General features: G+C 43.0%; 2 protein-coding genes across 2 annotated transcripts in view; both read right to left on the bottom strand.

The window, feature by feature from the left end:
* Positions 1–8353, bottom strand: part of myoz1a (myozenin 1a) — a 294151-nt gene extending 285798 nt beyond the window's left edge. Inside the window, exon 1 of the mRNA XM_062995548.1 lies at positions 8349–8353. The gene's annotated coding sequence lies outside the window, so the exon portion shown is untranslated. The remainder of the gene's footprint in view (positions 1–8348) is intronic.
* Positions 1–13721, bottom strand: part of ndst2a (N-deacetylase/N-sulfotransferase (heparan glucosaminyl) 2a) — a 171206-nt gene extending 157485 nt beyond the window's left edge. The window contains exon 1 of the mRNA XM_062995544.1: positions 13593–13721. The gene's annotated coding sequence lies outside the window, so the exon portion shown is untranslated. The remainder of the gene's footprint in view (positions 1–13592) is intronic.
* Between the last annotated feature and the right edge of the window lie 5176 nt (positions 13722–18897).

The following is an 18897-nucleotide window of genomic DNA, read 5'->3' as shown; positions in this document are numbered from 1 at the left end:
AGGCGCCTCAGTAGGAGCATTTTGAGGGATCTAAGAATTTAGACACGCCCTCTTCTCGGGAGTGTAGGACGACGTAGAATGCGTCTGTGTAGAGAGAGAGCCAGGTTTTCAGACAGTCTGTCTGGATGGTGCCGGTTGAAACTAGGGCTGTCGCGGTGAAAGAATTTCCCCTTGCGATATTCAGCCCGTCTCAATATCGCGGTATGCGGTGATTTCGCCATTTTACATTACTTAATTAATCTGGATTTTAGAGCTTTATAAACAAGCTTTATTGTTAGGCTATGATTCGATATATTATTGCTTTATAATGATAAAGATGAGACAGCTTTAAGACCAATGAAATGCGTGTTTATTGTTAAATACAGAACAGAGCAGGGATGCGGCGTCTTTTCTCTATTAAAAAAGGTTTAAATTTAGCTTCTAGCCTAGGCTAGATATACACTGTGAAAAAAAAAAAAAGAGTTTAGGCTAAAAATGCACATCTAATCAAAATATGGTAAAAAAAACAAATAGAATAAAGAATAAAGTCTGTAAGAGTTTAAACCTGCGTTATCATGCGCGCTAGAAGAACCAACATGTTCACCTGCTGTGGTTTAGAGAGGATCTGAGTGGGGTAGCGATGTTCCCGACGTTACCGATGTTACACTAATACACACGTGTACTGATCCTGCATGCGACTTTACAGATCAAAGCAAATCTAGCCTGGTTATCGCGCCACTATTAACCATCTATTTAGTAGGTATAATTAACATAACAATATAAACTACATTTTAAGTTATTATTCGTTTCAATACATTTTTATTCAACGAAAAAATACATTTAAATCATTCCAGCAAGCCAGCAAGAGAATATTTGCAGGCTGCACTGCCATATTAACCGTCATTAAGTGTTTTAGTTCACCAAGGCTGTTTGAATATAGTCTAAATTACAAGTATTTATTGAGTGTGAACTCAATTTCATCATTAATTTGATCTTTAATTCCTGTTGTGATTGTTTACATTTTAAAACACAAAGCCTGACGCTCAGCAGCAACGCATGAGAACAGGTTGCGGGAAAATGTCGCTCCTAGCTCATTTTCATTATGAATTTATTTAACATTTATTACGCCCGATTGTAAGCGTATAAAACAAGATGGATTCATGAAAAAACGTGAACACCGCGGTGTTGCGGTTGCTTGGCATGCCCTGCGGTTGGCTGGTCTATACCGCGATATTTCAAAATTGCGGTTAGTGCGACAGCCCTAGTTGAAACCATCACTCCAGACGTCTTCAGCTCATCCTGAAGTTCTTTGGACGTTGGATGTGATTTCTTTGGTACATTTTGAACCACATTTTATAGGGTTTTCACCGGTCTGTTGACTGTTCCAAGAGTAGCAAACTTCTTGATAACATTTTGAACAGTTGAAGCCAACATGCCAGGGTCTTTGGAGACGGTTTGTTTGATTGTTTATTATGATTTTAACGTCATGTTTTACACTTTGGTTACATTCATGACAGGAACGGTAGTTACTCATTACACAAGATTCATCAGTTCACAAGTTTAATATCAAACACAGTCGTGGACAATTTTGTATCTCCGATTCACCTCACTTGCACGTCCTTGGACTGTAGGAGGAAACCGGAGCACCCTGAGGAAACCCACGGGGAGAACATGCAAACTCCACACAGAAAGGACCCGCCTGGGGATCGAACCCAGGACCTTCTTGCCACCTTACTTAGCCACTGTGCCGCCCTCTTCGGAGACGGTCTCGCACCCTGTAGACTGCATGTGCTCGGTGATGTTAGCATTTCCGCTCTGCTCAGGCGGCTCGCTTGTCTTTGCCATGGTGATTAAAACCTTTTGGCCTTCCGTTCACAGGCTAATTAAAGTCATGTGAGCACAGACGATGTGAAGACCAATGTCTAATTATTCAAAGGTCAGTCTGATTTCGTCCGTTGTTTCAAACTGATCATGAAAAAAGTGGCATTAATCATAACCTGGCATCGGTTTTTATTTACAGTATTAAATATGAGTTTATAAATCTAACCAGTTTCAGTAAACACTTGATTTTAGGAGATATTTTGCTTCTTGTATTTGATATTTAGGCGTGTCAGTAGGGCTTTTCATTCATTCATTCATGTAACCAGATTGCCTGTCGTTCTACAACCTTTTAAAAGAGCACAAACCCTCCTACTGGAGTGTTAAAACCATCACGGATCGCTCTGATGGATGAGATTGGATAAGCCTCTGTGGATCTGCTGACAATCTGACGAATCTGTTAAGGAACTGGCCCGTGCGGTAGCGACGCCGATTCAGACGTGTCACACTGCCACAACAAAGCGGTAATTCTTCCTAACGGGCACTGCGTGACATACAAGAACGCCACATCAAGAATAATAGCTGCAATATCACCAGACACGTCCCTTATCGTTCGCAGACGACGGCTGGGATGCACATGCGCGCGCATGCAGCATGGCATAAATTTATTGGACACAAGAAGCAGACTGAAATGTCAGGGGAATAGTTGGATACCGAGCTCTAGGTACGAACACCACAGGCTGTGCTCGAGGAGGCTAAAACGAAAAGTTTTGCTGCTGATATTTTCAAAGAGATGAACTGTGTGATATGAGGTGGTAAAAGCGACCCGGACAGAACGAACAACGCTTAACGTGAAAAATAAAGCGTAACGTGGCTTGTTGTACTAAAACAACGAGCGATGAATTTGTGCAGTACAGAGCGCTTATAACCAGTACAGAGCACTTATAACCAGTACAGAGCACTTATAACCAGTACAGAGCTCTTATAACCAGTACAGAGCACTTATAACCAGTACAGAGCTCTTATAACCAGTACAGAGCTCTTATGCCCAGTACAGAGCACTTATAACCAGTACAGAGCACTTATAACCAGTTCAGAGCTCTTATAACCAGTACAGAGCACTTATGCCCAGTACAGAGCACTTATGCCCAGTACAGAGCGCTTACGCCCAGTACGGGGCGCTTATAACCAGTACAGAGCTCTTATAACCAGTACAGAGCTCTTATAACCAGTACAGAGCACTTATAACCAGTACAGAGCACTTATAACCAGTAATAATGGAGAGAAATTGAGTATTTATGTGTCGTACTTTTAGTACATTCAGCCACGTTACACTTTATTTTTTACGTTACGCTTTTTCGACTCTCCCGAGAAGATCCAGAACCCCGAGCTGCAGAACCACCACACGTGAAGTAAATCCAGTTAAACACAGATACATGTGGAGCTTTTAGACTGGATTTGATGGTTATTTCACACAAACGTTTGTTCGTGTGGTGGAACTTTAGTGATGTTTTATCGCTCGAGTCGAGCGCTGAGCAAATCGGTTATGTGCCGAGGGTCACGGTGAGAGCGAAGCGCAAAACGCTTCTCACGTCAACGAACCAAAGAAAACAACAACCGCGACAAACACGTCTACGTCTTCTTATCACCGACAGCTGATCCATGCTTTCTGCATAAAAACGAACATCTGTAACAACAGCACAAATCCCCACAGATGATCTACACGCTGCAGCATCATGTTACTATCAACGCCCACCGTTGATGACGCAGCTTGGTTTCCAAAAACTGGTGGAAACGCGGGTCGAGTCTCTACAAAACACCAAGGTTTGAAGAAACCCGAACAGAACCGGTTCAAGAACCGGAGTTCTTTTGGTGGAAAAACGCCAACAGTTATCGGAGTCGTGTTTTTAGCTGCTTTACGCTTCAACATCTTGGACGTTTGGACTGAGCTAGGTTTCCAAAAACTGGTGGAAACGCGGGTCGGGTCTCTACAGAACACCAAGGTTTGAAGAAACCCGAACAGAACCGGTTCAAGAACCAGAGTTCTTTTGGTGGAAAAACGGCAACAGTTATCAGTCATGTTTTTAGCTGCTTTACGCTTCAACATCTTGGACGTTTTGACTGAGCTAACTGAATCGCCGTAGGATCGCTAGGACGCCTCATAGTGCAAATTGACCACTAAACGTGAGGCTCTTGATCACTACGCGAATTAAAACCTTTTACCGCTGCACCACCCGAGTGGATCTGGTCCATTCACATAATCTAATTTGTTAGGCGCATCAGATAGTAAAAAATGAATTCAGCACTATTAAATTAATAATGCATTTTTACCTGCCTGTAATAAGAATTCTATTCTAATTAAATCAATAATACAAAGTAATCATTGCACATGGTTATTATTATATCTATTCATGAACTTATTAATAATAAAAGAAGCATAAATGAGATTCTGAATAAAATTTTTGGAGGAAAATTAATTGATTAGATAATAGTCGTTAGTGGCAGCCCTGGTCCTCTTCATCCCAAAAATATAATCACGCTAATATAAACCAGAAATATTCTAGGAGCAGCTCAGCTCAGAGAAACGGTCAAGCAGGTACAAACGACTCATGAGACACAGAGATGCAAAAGAACCTGGACACCCAGACGACATTTGGACGCATTTTGCATGTGCACTTAGCTGCTCAACAATACACGCCTCCATATCTCACAGGAGCTTATAGAGCCAGAAGTTAATTAATTAAGCAGCACAGGCTTATATGAAAGTCATTTTTGCGATGGCGGGCCACGATTTCTGCTGCGCTCTGAGAAGGCTTCTCTTAATGGATTACCCGGGGAACTTTAAGTGAATAGAAATGAAGTTACAGAGCTGCACAGGGGAATACCACGGTGAGACCGTTTCCCTGCACTATTTACCCATAATGCTATTGATCCCCTGGCATTCAGTTCTGAAATGCTACTGAAATGCTGAGCGTGTATAGCGGACTAGGAGCTGCTCATAAAGCCAGTTGTCCTTTCGTAGTGAAGATTAAACTGTAGACATGTACACAACCGGTTCTCGACTGCGTTGCATGGGGGGGGCAGTGAGAAAATCTAGTGGGGGGGGGATGCCCAACCCCAGCGCCCCCCCCATAAGCACAGGCCCTGCTCGTGTTACTTTAGTTTCGCCCTAAGCCGGATTCGAACATATGCGCGATGCCCACTGCGCTACTCAAACAGCGGAGCAATAAACAGGTCGTTACGCTGATAGGCCTGCGCACACACAGAGTTACCAAGACTAACAGTGAGTGAACACTACTTAAAATTAGAGATGCACGAGTACCGATACCGCGCTCATCGACTCGTACTCGTACTCGCAAACGAGGCTCCGATACTAAACATCCGATACCGCGTGCCTGGTGCACGCTGCTGCGTTATGCCCGGTTCACACTACACGATTTTTGCCCCGATTTTCGCTCGGGAGCGACTCGGCGTTCGCTCGGCGATCGAAACTCGGCTCTCGATCGCTAATGCCAAGTTCACACTACACGACTTTCCAAGTCGTCAGGTCGCTGTACAGTTCACACTACACGACTGAATCTCCTGCACACGGGAGTCTTTCAGGTCGATGTATATTTCACACTACACGACTGATCGGCGATAGGGGGTTTCACACTACACCATCCATCACCAACTGGAATCGCAGGCGAGCTTCTCCGGTCTCCTTTTTTTCTTTCTTTCTTTTTTTTTTTTTCTCCAAAAACACACGTGAGAAGTGACAAGAAGTTTAATGACACCACGTCCAAAAAAATGAACGTCAACAAGTAGCGAGAGATCGAAGGGTTCGTGCGCTGATGTGCAGCGTAATATCAAGGAGGAAAAATAAATGAATCTGAGTGGATTTGGCAACACGAACAGTATATGGCTTGTTCTGTAGTAAGTTTTGCAATGCAGCGTGGGTATTATGTTTTGTAGAGGACGATCAAATCAGAAATACTGTGAAACGTGTGTGCCGGTGTATCCTGATATAAACGATATTAACTAAGCCCCTGTCCCCTGTCCTCTCCTGCATTTCCCCTCACGCTGTATCCTGCGTTCTCATTGGCTGTTCGACATGTCACTCATTCCCAGTTGCCCGTCTGAGATCAGATATCTGGCGTGCTAGAAAACTCAATCCAGTCGCCGAGCGCTCGGCGAGCCGGTCGGGTCGAGTTGTTGGATAGTTCACACTTAGCGACCGAGAGCCGAGATTTGATCGCCGAGCGAACGCTGAGTTGCTCCCGACCTGGAAAATCAATCGCCGACCAGTCGCCGAGCGAAGATCAGGGCAAAAATCGTGTAGTGTGAACTAGGCATAAGTGTGAACTATCCAACAACTCGATCCGACCGGCTCGCCGCGCGCTCGGCGACCGGATCGATCAGGGCAATGATCTTGAGCCCTGATTTAAACAATACTCATTTATTACCGGGATCATACTAGGGGGAGGGGGTTGAAAACACTCTCCACATCTTTACACCACCACCACCAAGCTAAATTATTAACACGAGACGAGTGTGGGTGTATAGCTCAGCTCAGAGCTTCCTCTAGCGCCTGACTGTGTCTTTCCTCCTCTTACTTCAGCATCCAGGCTTCATATCCATACGTGGCAATCGTAGCTTGGTGATGGTGCTTACAGTGCTACGCCCATTGCCATTCTTAACTTCACTTCCCAAATATAAAGGTCCGGTCTTCTACCATCCACCACAATCTCCAGGACTTCTTTGATATTCATCATCACTTTCATTTCTGCTTCCTTCTCGATACGACACACCAGCTTCTGCTTTTCTTCCGGTGCCGTGACCAATAATACGATGTGACGATGCCGTCGCCCGTCTTGGCATTTTCTTCCAGCTCGCTGCACCATGAATCCGACTCGGCTCGTTTATCTGTTCCGAGCATCTTATGCACTTCACGTCGAAGCTTCTTTCTTATCCAGTGGAAATCCGGGTCTTGCGTTCGTTGACATTCTTCATCTGCTTCTACAGTCCGTCTGGTGTGTGTGGTTCCTTCAAATCTGTTGGCAAAATCCTCTTGGTTTTGCTGGTTAAACTGGGGACTCGAGTCCAAGTTGCACGTAAGTCGCACACTTCAGACTCGACTCGGACTCGTTACAAATGACTCGTGACTCGCAAAAAATGACTTGTGGGCGACAAAAGTCAGCAACATTAGTTAAATATGATCCAACATCATTCTGATCGTGTCATTTCTGCTCTCTAATAATAATAACGCTCCGGCCGTCTTAACCTGCAACGCACGCGGTGGGTAAACGTTCCGGCCAGCTTCCGGCGTAGTGATGAAGCGTCGCTCCCTACTTAAAATGGTGGAGTACCCTACGTAGTGCACTTCACAGTAACAGATCATGTGAATGAAACGCTCCAACACAATTGGCGCTAATGATTGTAAGAACCGCTTTCTGAACCAATCAGAGCTTCTGATTGTAATTGTTAGTAAGAAATGCTTTTATTTGCAGCGTCACACAGATGACGTGGTAATGAAACGCTCGATCGGCTTTCTAACGACTTCCTGTTTTACTTCACAACCGGGAAGAGTTTGGAGGTTTTTAATTATAAGCACATTTACAAAATAACGGATTCTATTCCTAATGGGACGCACGCTTATAAATTTAATAGCATCTGGAAGAACAGAAGGTAAGGTAAGCAGTGGTTATGATATTTTGCTGTGTTTGGGATTTTGGCCGCTGTGCCGTAATTTGCAATGAAAACAAAACGTCAGTTTAAGCTTTTAACTGGTAACTAGGAAAGTAAAGGCACGAAGTAAAACGGCTAAATGCACTCGCTAATCTGTTGTTGTTTTTATCTGAACTTACAGATTATTTGTTTATTTCTACATTTCTACATTTCCAATATATGTTTTGTGTTTATTATATCGTGACTCATGACTCGACTCGGACTCTAGCCTAAAGACTCGTGACTCGACTCGGACTCGTATTTTGTGACTTGTGAACATCTCTGCTACAGAAGTGGCTTCCTGGTTTGCTTCCTTATCAACATCACAAGATTGTGATCAGAGTCACAATCTGCACTCAGGCGTGTTTGTGCATCATTAACTGACTGTTTCTACTGATGTCTGATCAGGATGTGTTCACCGAGAGCTCCGGTCTCTTGATTTGGACTCTTTCAAGTGTATCTGTGCCTGTTGTGTAGGCGGAACAGTGTGTTGGTGATCTGAAACCCACGAGGACCCAAGGACTTTCACTTTCTTCTGCATCTTGTTCAGCTCTTGTACTGAAATCACTGGTGATCACGAATCGGTTCTGCTTGGGAGTCGCTGCAGGTAAACGTTCAATCTTCTCATAGAATTGTTCAGTAGTAGCTCAGGGGTAAAGGTGCTGGACTAGTGATCAGAAGATTGACGTTTAATCCCCGACACTGCCAAGTTGTCACTGTTGGGCCCCTGAGCAAGTCCCTTAACCCACAACTGCTTGCATTGTATTCATTCACAACTGTAAACACTTTGATTAGGGTAGTTTTAACCTAGCGGTTAGGGTACTGGACTAGTAATCAAAAGGTCACTGGTTTAAGCCCCACTACTTCCAGGTTGTCACTGTTGGGCCCCTGAGCAAGGCCCTTAACTCTCAACTGCTTGCATTGTATTCATTCACAACTGTAAAACACTTCAGTTAGGGCAGTTGTAGCCTAGTGGTTAGGGTACTGGACTAGCAATCAAAAGGTCGCTGGTTTAATCCCCACCACTGCCAGGTTGTTACTGTTGGACCCTTGAGCAAGGCCGTTAACCCTCAATTGCTTAGACACAGTACGGCTTTGGATAAAAGTAAACACTGGATAAACACTGAATGACAGACAAATCTCTTTGTGACAACTGTGGCTGATACGAGTTGTATTTTTGAGGTAGCAACGTTTCTGTGAACCCAGACAGCCACTCCATGATGTTCGCGGCAGCACTGTCTGCCCATCCAATGTCTTGAAGTGCCCAGCGCCTGACCACAGTCTCAGACAACCCACAAACACCGATCCACTTCACCACCAAGTATTGATGTTCAGCTCGTGCGTCTCAGGATCTTCTCCCTCTCATGCTTTACTGCGTCTTCTCTGGTTGTTGCTTGCTTTGATGAACCAGTAGTACACGCTCCGCTGCCCACCCGGTCTCAGTCGGTACCTGTTTATATCAGATTCTAACCCTGCCTGGTATTGCATCCAGCTGACAGGAGTAAAACCTGATTTGTTCTTGTGCTGTCGACTCGTAGCCCATTCTATTAAAGGTTAGGTGCCCGTTTCGAGATGCTTTTCGGGTTATTTGAGCTACTCCAGCCTCCCAATATCAAGCCAGGTTATTGTTCTCTGACCTCTCTCATCAACAAAGCATTCTCACACACCGAACGGCCTACTGAAATAACATGAGATCTACTTTTATACACGCAGACAGATACGCAAAACACCACAAGCAATGCGGCTTCGACTATATTAAAAAGCTGGTTAATACCGTATTGATCTGGTAATGATGCCCTGATCGATTTTTCTCTTCATTAAAGCCTAAGTCTAAAATTAGATCAGATCCGACATTTTCAACACAGTAACTCAAGTGTGAGGTGTGTTATGATTAGAGAACCTGTGATGTTCCAGGACGTGGCATCATAAAAATCAGACACAATCCATCGTAAAGCATGACCACATTAAACCTGAGTTACATGCACTGATGATTATAAGATCATATTCAATGTTGTGCCTGCCGGCTGGGCTGAGCAGCCACATGAACAACGATTGGCCTGTTGTTCATATAGGGGTGGGACTAAGCCGGATGGGGACTCTCTCATGGCTAATGCAATGCAAGATTGACGGTGCCTGCACAGACCAGAGAAAAGAGTGCTCTCAGGGTGTGTCTCTCTGTACACAATGCTAAGTTGCTGCCCGTGAGTCGGAGGGGGTGTGGGTTAGCTTCGTTCTCCGATTAAATTAAAGACAAATGATGACAAAGTTTCCTTTTATTATTTCTTTAAAAAAAAAAAAAAACATACTAGATTTGTGCTTATCTTTTATTTATTATTAATTTTTTTTATTTTTTTTTTATTTAAGGGACAGTGGTAGCCTAGTGGGTAGAGCTTTGGGCTATCAACTGGAAGATTGGGGGTTCAAATCCAGGCTCTGCCATGCAGCCACTGTTGGGCCCTTGAGCAAGGCCCTTAACCCTGTCTGCTCCAGGGGCACCCCCACTTCCAAACTTCTTCTTCATTTATCTAAATAATGGATGCCCTTTTATTTCTTAGGTACAAGCTATGCAAAACGATGCTGCATGCTTCCCTTATTGTGTAAAAAACAAAACAAATGAAATAAATCCCACATTAAATAAATAAATGAATAATACACAAAGAAAGTATCCTCACATAATTACATTTGGCTGGAAAATTCCGAACCTGGCAACCCTGTAGTGACGTCAACCAGGCGAGGTGAATAGCGCTGAATATCGATTCATCATACAAGTAAACCGATTTGAATCGTTACACACACGAATCGATTTTTAACCGTCTTGTGGTGCATCGTTACATCCCTAGTCACGGGCTCTGCTGGCTGATCAATGGTATGATGGTGCCTGCACCGATGTGTGCGATACGGATCTCCACGTGAATCTGCCGAGTGCGGTCGGCTACTGCACACGTGTCAGAGGGGGTGGTGTGTGTTATTCATGGCCCTTCTGGGTCAGGAGCGGAGGGGGAAATGTATCAAATGGAACGGAACAGCATCATGTGTATGGTGTAAATCATACTGTGCACTATAAGAAGCATCACGACTTTTATAATATAAACGCCACTAATAACCGTAGGTACTGATGTACCCGTCAGACGCCAAATGGTATCAGTAATCACCGAGTTAAAACTTCCAATCGGATGTGGCACATCATTCTCAAACTAAATTATATCTGACAGCATCAGTAGCAGGTGTATTGACGGGCATCAGCGGTTTTTCAATCTTGTTCATCTCTCATCTTGCATCTCATTTCCTAATAACTGTGTGTAAACGTGTAGCCACGAGTTAAAAAATTATAATGATTATATAGCAAAAGAGCTTTAAACTCTAATACATTAGAAAACCGTATTACAATTATCTCAACATATACTGAAGAAGTCCGAAAATCTCACGAAGGAAGATGACGTCCAGCGAGCAAGCGTACAAGCCGGCCAGAACAGAGACGAAGCCCCTGAACCACACCGAGTCCCACGAGTTACGTTACTCTGGGACGTGTGTTATGTGTCGCGGAAAAACTACAAAGGACCGGAAAATGAGCCGGACTGACAGCATCGCTGTGTGGATTGCGAGAAAGCTGACCCCCGTGTGTGCGGCCAACCATCACAAAGAGATGACCGCGTAGTGACGTGACATCATGTATGATCCACAAACTAGCAACGCAACAATTAAAGTCTGGCACTGAAATCAAAACTTGAACTCGACGTACATAAAACTCTTAGCAGGAACTCATATTTCATGTTTTATCTATTTCATTTATTAATAAACATCCATTCCTGCATTTCAGACCTGCAACACGTTCCAAAAAAAGTTGGGACAGTAAAGCATTTACCACTTTGTAATGTTAAACTCAAGAGGTTTTGGCACCGAGGGGGGTCGCCGTTGCCGCATCTTCCGGTTCAAAATCCTGCACGCGTTCTCTATTGGGGACGGGTCAGGACTGCAGGCGGGCCGGTCCGGTACCCGTACCCTCTTCTCCCGCAGCCACGCCTTTGTACTGTGTGCAGCAGGTGGTTTTGCATCGTCTTGCTGAAAAATGCTGGACGTCCCTGGAAAAGACGACGTCTTGAAGGCAGCACGTGTTGCTCTAAGATCTCAATGTACTTTTCCGCATAAAATAAAAGCTGCATCACAGAAGTGTTAATGACCTTTACCAAGGGCACTGACACCCCCCAGTCTGGACAGTCTGGACGGTCCTTTTCGTCTTTGGTTTGTTTGTTGTTTAATGCCATGTTTACACATTGGTCATTCTCAGGGCAAGATAGGTACCTAGGTTGTTTATTCATGTTCTTTGTCTAGTGTCCTTTCTGTGTTTAGTTCTAGATGTGTATTATCAGTCTTGTATTTCTCAAATAATTGATCAGAGTCTCTGTTTTGGTTTTGTTAAAAATTTCCACCAGTGTGTTTGGTATTGCGAGTCCTTGTCGTTCTACGTTATATTTTGTGCACTTTGTCAATAAATGTTCAATGGTTATCTGTGTATTACAGTGGTCACATATCGGTGGGGTCCGGAACCCACAGCGTCCATCTTTCCCCAAAAAAAGACCTGGAACGCTGATTCATCTGACCACAATACACGTTTCCACTGTGTGACGGTCCATCCTAGATGCCTCCGAGCCCAGAGAAGTCGACGCCGCTTCCGGACATGGTGAACGTGAGGCTTCTTTTTTGCACAGTAATGTTTTAAGGATCATCTGTGCAGTAACTCTGTACTGTAGAGCTTGATAAAGGTTTGATAAAGTAATCCCTCACCCATGTGGTTATATCGGCTAGTGTCGAGCGGAGGTTCTCGATGCAGTCGAAGATCACGGGCGTTCAGCTTAAGCTGAAATTCCTCCTGATTCCTCGAACGGTTTAATGATATTATGCACCGTAGAGGGAGAAATATGCAAATCCCTTCCAATCTTTCTTTAAGGTTGATTGTTTTTGAACATTTTAATCATTTTCTCACACATTTGTGGACAAACTGGATCCTCTGATCATCTTTACTCATCAGAGACTCTCAGCCTTTCCTGGTGCTGCTTTTGTACCAAACCAGAATCAGAATCAGAATCAGAATCAGAATCAGAATCAGAATCAGAAATACTTTATTGATTCCAGAGGGAAGTTGCAGTTCTTCCAGTAGCACCCATTTATGTAGAAGAATAAACACTACTAGCTTAATTTGCAAACAGAAGTTAAAAAGTTATTTCACACATAATTAAATAACTAAAAATACTTACATTATTATTATTATTGCACATATGAATAACGAATATTGCACAGATGAACCAGTCACACATTAAGGGAGGAATTATAGAGAGTTTTTTTGTAAATCATGATTATAAATCACCTGTTTGGAATCACAAGATTATTTAGCTTTTTTTTCACCTCTGTCCCAACTTTTTTTGGAATGTGTTGCAGGCCTGGAACGCAGGAATGGATGTTTATTAATAAATGAAACAAAGCTGAGCAGATAAAACATGAAATATCTCAGGTTCATCCTGCCTGCCATCAAATAAAAGTCAAAGTAAATGTAAGAAACTGTGGGTTTTTTTTATTTTTTATTTATTTAATTTGCACTTTCCACAGTACAAACACATCCGTTTAAACCTCACAAGCAGGCGTTCCAATTCATCCCACCTGCTCCAACTCAAATTCAAGGTCTTGTTTACAGTCTAAAGAGTCTAAAGGGAGAAACTAAAGGAGATAAAAGTTACAGGATCTGCAGGAGGACTAGTTTAGTTTCTTAACACAAGTGTGTGTGTGTGTGTGTGTGTGTGTGTGTGTGTGTGTGTGTGTGTGAGCGCTAATCTCAGCATCTGTTAGCTCACTCACTAAACACTGATTTATTTCCAGAAACATTCTCCTTTATATCATTTTCCTTTCTTTTACACACAATATGAGAGATTCTGAGAAACTTTATTGCTGGTTTTAACCGAAATTAACGGTTAACCGTTAAGTTTGAATCAGCCGGCGGCTAAAGAGACTCAAACATTCACTCAGGTTAGCATAGCACACACACACACTGAGGCGAGGAAAAAAATCACCAGAAACAGCTTTAATTCAACTTTACTCACCTTATAAACGTCCCAACAGTCTGAATATCCACAAATCGGCCGCGTTTACGATAAAACGTAGGTTTAAAGTCCCGGTAAGAGCATCGCCCGCAAATCCGCCATCTTCACTCGGCTGTGTGATGCTGCTGTATGTTCGCTACTCCTCAGGCTGAACTACGGGCTAAACCAAGTCGACCCGCTAACTAAGGGAGATCTCACAACTTTTGATCAACCGTTTGTGCCCCAAATGTACAAATTTTAACGATTTAATTCGTTTTCTTCTAAACGGTAAAATATATTGTGCGCACGGACTATTTATTTATATGTACATTGACTTTATTACTCAGAGCGGGGGAAAATACTTTCAGACTCCCCTGAGAGATGGTACATTCCAATACCGAGCGCCTCCTCTCAGCGTATATAGTGCAGGTGAGAGAGAGAGAGGCACACACACACACACACACACACACACACACACACACACACACACACACACACACACACACACACACACACACACACACACACACACACACACACACACACCACACATATATACACACACACACCACACACACACCACACACACACACACACACACACACACATATACACACACCACACATATATACACACACACACCACACATACACACACCACACACACACACCACACACATACACACATACACACACCACACATATATACACACACACACCACACACACACCACACACATACACACACACACACACCACACACATATATACATACACACATACACACACACACACCACACATATATACACACACACACCACACACACACACATACACACACCACACACATACACACACACACACACCACACATATACACATACACACACCACACACATATATACATACACACATACACACACACACACATACACACACACCACACATATACAGTGTATCACAGAAGTGAGTACACCCCTCACATTTCTGCAGATATTTAAGTATATCTTTTCATGGGACAACACTGACAAAATGACACTTTGACACAATGAAAAGTAGTCTGTGTGCAGCTTATATAACAGTGTAAATTTATTCCTCCCTCAAAATAACTCAATATACAGCCATTAATGTCTAAACCACCGGCAACAAAAGTGAGTACACCCCTTAGTGAAAGTTCCTGAAGTGTCAATATTTTGTGTGGCCACCATTATTTCCCAGAACTGCCTTAACTCTCCTGGGCATGGAGTGTACCAGAGCTTCACAGGTTGCCACTGGAATGCTTTTCCACTCCTCCATGACGACATCACGGAGCTGGCGGATATTCGAGACTTTGCGCTCCTCCACCTTCCGCTTGAGGATGCCCCAAAGATGTTCTATTGGGTTTAGGTCTGGAGACATGCTTGGCCAGTCCATCACCTTTACCCTCAGCCTCTTCAATAAAGCAGTGGTCGTCTTAGAGGTGTGTTTGGGGTCATTATCATGCTGGAACACTGCCCTGCGACCCAGTTTCCGGAGGGTGGGGATCATGCTCTGCTTCAGTATTTCACAATACATATTGGAGTTCATGTGTCCCTCAATGAAATGTAACTCCCCAACACCTGCTGCACTCATGCAGCCCCAGACCATGGCATTCCCACCACCATGCTTGACTGTAGGCATGACACACTTATCTTTGTACTCCTCACCTGATTGCTGCCACACATGCTTGAGACCATCTGAACCAAACAAATTAATCTTGGTCTCATCAGACCATAGGACATGGTTCCAGTAATCCATGTCCTTTGTTGACATGTCTTCAGCAAACTGTTTGAGGGCTTTCTTGTGTAGAGACTTCAGAAGAAGCTTCCTTCTGGGGTGACAGCCATGCAGACCAATTTGATGTAGTGTGCGGCGTATGGTCTGAGCACTGACAGGCTGACCCCCCACCTTTTCAATCTCTGCAGCAATGCTGACAGCACTCCTGCGCCTATCTTTCAAAGACAGCAGTTGGATGTGACGCTGAGCACGTGCACTCAGCTTTTTTGGACGACCAACGCGAGGTCTGTTCTGAGTGGACCCTGCTCTTTTAAAACGCTGGATGATCTTGGCCACTGTGCTGCAGCTCAGTTTCAGGGTGTTGGCAATCTTCTTGTAGCCTTGGCCATCTTCATGTAGCGCAACAATTCGTCTTTTAAGATCCTCAGAGAGTTCTTTGCCATGAGGTGCCATGTTGGAACTTTCAGTGACCAGTATGAGAGAGTGTGAGAGCTGTACTACTAATTTGAACACACCTGCTCCCTATGCACACCTGAGACCTAGTAACACTAACAAATCACATGACATTTTGGAGGGAAAATGACAAGCAGTGCTCAATTTGGACATTTAGGGGTGTAGTCTCTTAGGGGTGTACTCACTTTTGTTGCCGGTGGTTTAGACATTAATGGCTGTATATTGAGTTATTTTGAGGGAAGAATAAATTTACACTGTTATATAAGCTGCACACAGACTACTTTTCATTGTGTCAAAGTGTCATTTTGTCAGTGTTGTCCCATGAAAAGATATACTTAAATATCTGCAGAAATGTGAGGGGTGTACTCACTTTTGTGATACACTGTATACACACACACACCACACACACACATACACACACCACACACATATATACACACACACACACACACACACACACACACACACATACACACACCACACACATATATACATACACACACACACACACACACACACACACACACATACACACACCACACACATATATACATACACACATACACACACACACACATACCACACATATATACACACACACATACACACACATACACACACACACCACACACACACACATACACACACCACACACATATATACATACACACATACACACACACACACACACATACACACACACCACACATATATACACACACACACACACACACACACACACATACACACACCACACACATATATACATACACACATACACACACACACACATACCACACATATATACACACACACACCACACATATACAGTATATACACACACACACACACACCACACACCACACACACTTACATTACATTTTCAGCATACGCCCTTATCCAAAGCGACTTAAAGTACTGTGACAGTATACAGTCTGAGCAACTGAGGGTTAAGGGCCTTGCTCAAGGGCCCAACAACAGCGGCCTTTTGATTACTAGTCCAATACCTTAACCACTAGGCTACGGCTTGCTTAAGGCAACATGCAACAAACACACAGTGTTATTACCATTTGCACTGTTTTTCTTACATTTTTATATGTATATCTGTAAGTTTATATATTGAATATTTTCTATTACTACAATAATTGTTGTTGTTTTTCATTTTATTTTACTTTATTTTTTAATTATACCGGGTGATTATTATTATTATGTTAAAACTTGAATGGCGGAAACCATTTATTCACAAAACATACTTCATATGTGTAAGATGATTTACAGGACTCCACCTGTTCACCATCATGTTCAACCCACAAAAACCAGCGAGCAACAGAACTATTTAAAGCCCGGACACACATTCCACAGGGAATAGATCCATTAGTGTTAACATCATTTTGACTCACCTGGTATTTACTAAATACAGTATGTTACCAAGCTTTGGCAAAACGAACATCCAGATTTTGTCTTTATTTGAATTAAATAAAGTCAATAAGTTTCCTATTTTTTATGACTAATGTAATATATATTAATATAATTACTTTTTAGTTCATTTGAATAATTCACAGCTCTTTTTCTAGTTCATTCCTGACTCAAGCGTATATTTCGCTTTCATAAAAAAGGTTGTGTAATATCACTGGAAAACATACCAGCTGTCCACTAATTTGGTGAATAAGTAACAACAATAGTAGATGATTTATGTATGTATTTGTTTAAACTAGCTATTTAGTCCTGGTAAGGGTCAAAGTGCAACACTAAGAAGCACTAGGTGCATGGGGAGTGCAAGGCCAGCGCACGCACACACACACACACACACACACACACACACACAGTCACCACTTGTTCTCCACTAATTGAATAATGATCCACATTTAAGAGTATTAGGATTTGTAACGTGAGTAAATACTTAAATGTAAGTGTGTGTGTGTGTGTGTGTGTGTGTGTGTGTGTGCGCTGTCAGTGAATATGGCAAAAAAACAAAAACAAAACAGGACTTGGATGCAGGTAAGATATGTATCATATATAAATATACACGTGTGTTTATTTGTTAGGATTTTAACGTCATGACAGGACAGGTAGGTCGTTATTCGATACACAAGATTAATCAGTTCACAAGTTTAATGTCAAACAGTCAGTCATGGATCATTTTGGATCTCCAATTCACCTCACTTGCACGTCTTTGCACTGTGGGAGAACATGCAAACTCCACACAGAAAGGACCACTCCACCTGGGGATCGAACCCAGGACCTTCTTGCTGTGAGGCGACAGTGCTACCCACCGAGCCATCATGTCACCCAAATATACACATGTACAGTACAACGGAATTTTATTCCTTATATCCCAACTTATGGGGTCAGAGGGTCAGCTGGGGTCAGAACCCTTGTTTGAGTGCTCACTGCATGGCAGAACCAGGATTCAAACCTTTCAAACGACAGCCTAAAGAACTACCCACTAGGCTTCCACTGTCACTATACGGCTGCCTTACACACTGCACAGTGTTATATATCAGTGGAATGACAACTGTGGGCAGTCATAGCCTAGTGGTTAAGGTACTGGACTAGTAATCGAAAGGTCGCTGGTTCAAGCCCCACCACTGCCAGGTTGGCACTGTTGGGCCCTTAAGCGAACCCTCAATTGCTAAGACTGTATACTGTCACAGTACTGTAAGTCGCTTTGGATAAAATTTTTAATGCATCTTGTATGGTACTTTCCGCGGTTTTTACATCGCTGGAACTACTTAGGTGGATGTGGAAGAAAATACTCTAGTAAAAAATCTAGTATGTATTTAATATACAGTAGACTGAGGGTCAGGAACCCTACACAAAGGTCCAACAGTCGTAGCTCAGCAGTGTTGGGGCTTAAACCCATCTGGTAAAATAAATACCTGGTACCTTAAATACAAAAATCTTTGGGCATGTAGCATAAAAGTCATTTTATTTTCGTTTTTAATCTGTTTAAACTGTAAAATATCTAAATTCTTAACCATACCCACAGAGAGATGTTTATAATCCAGCCTGTAGCGCCCCCTGCTGTAAAGAAAAATCCCATTTTGAGCCTTATGTCATCTTAAAACTGTGGTCAGGTACAGTACCTGTCCAGTACCTTTTAGTGTTTTACCTTCTCTGA

Source organism: Trichomycterus rosablanca, chromosome 5 (assembly GCF_030014385.1).
Source record: "Trichomycterus rosablanca isolate fTriRos1 chromosome 5, fTriRos1.hap1, whole genome shotgun sequence".
NCBI classification, from domain to species: Eukaryota; Metazoa; Chordata; class Actinopteri; order Siluriformes; family Trichomycteridae; genus Trichomycterus; species Trichomycterus rosablanca.
Note: the sequence above shows the minus strand (reverse complement) of the source record. Positions and strands in the feature narration are given on the sequence as shown.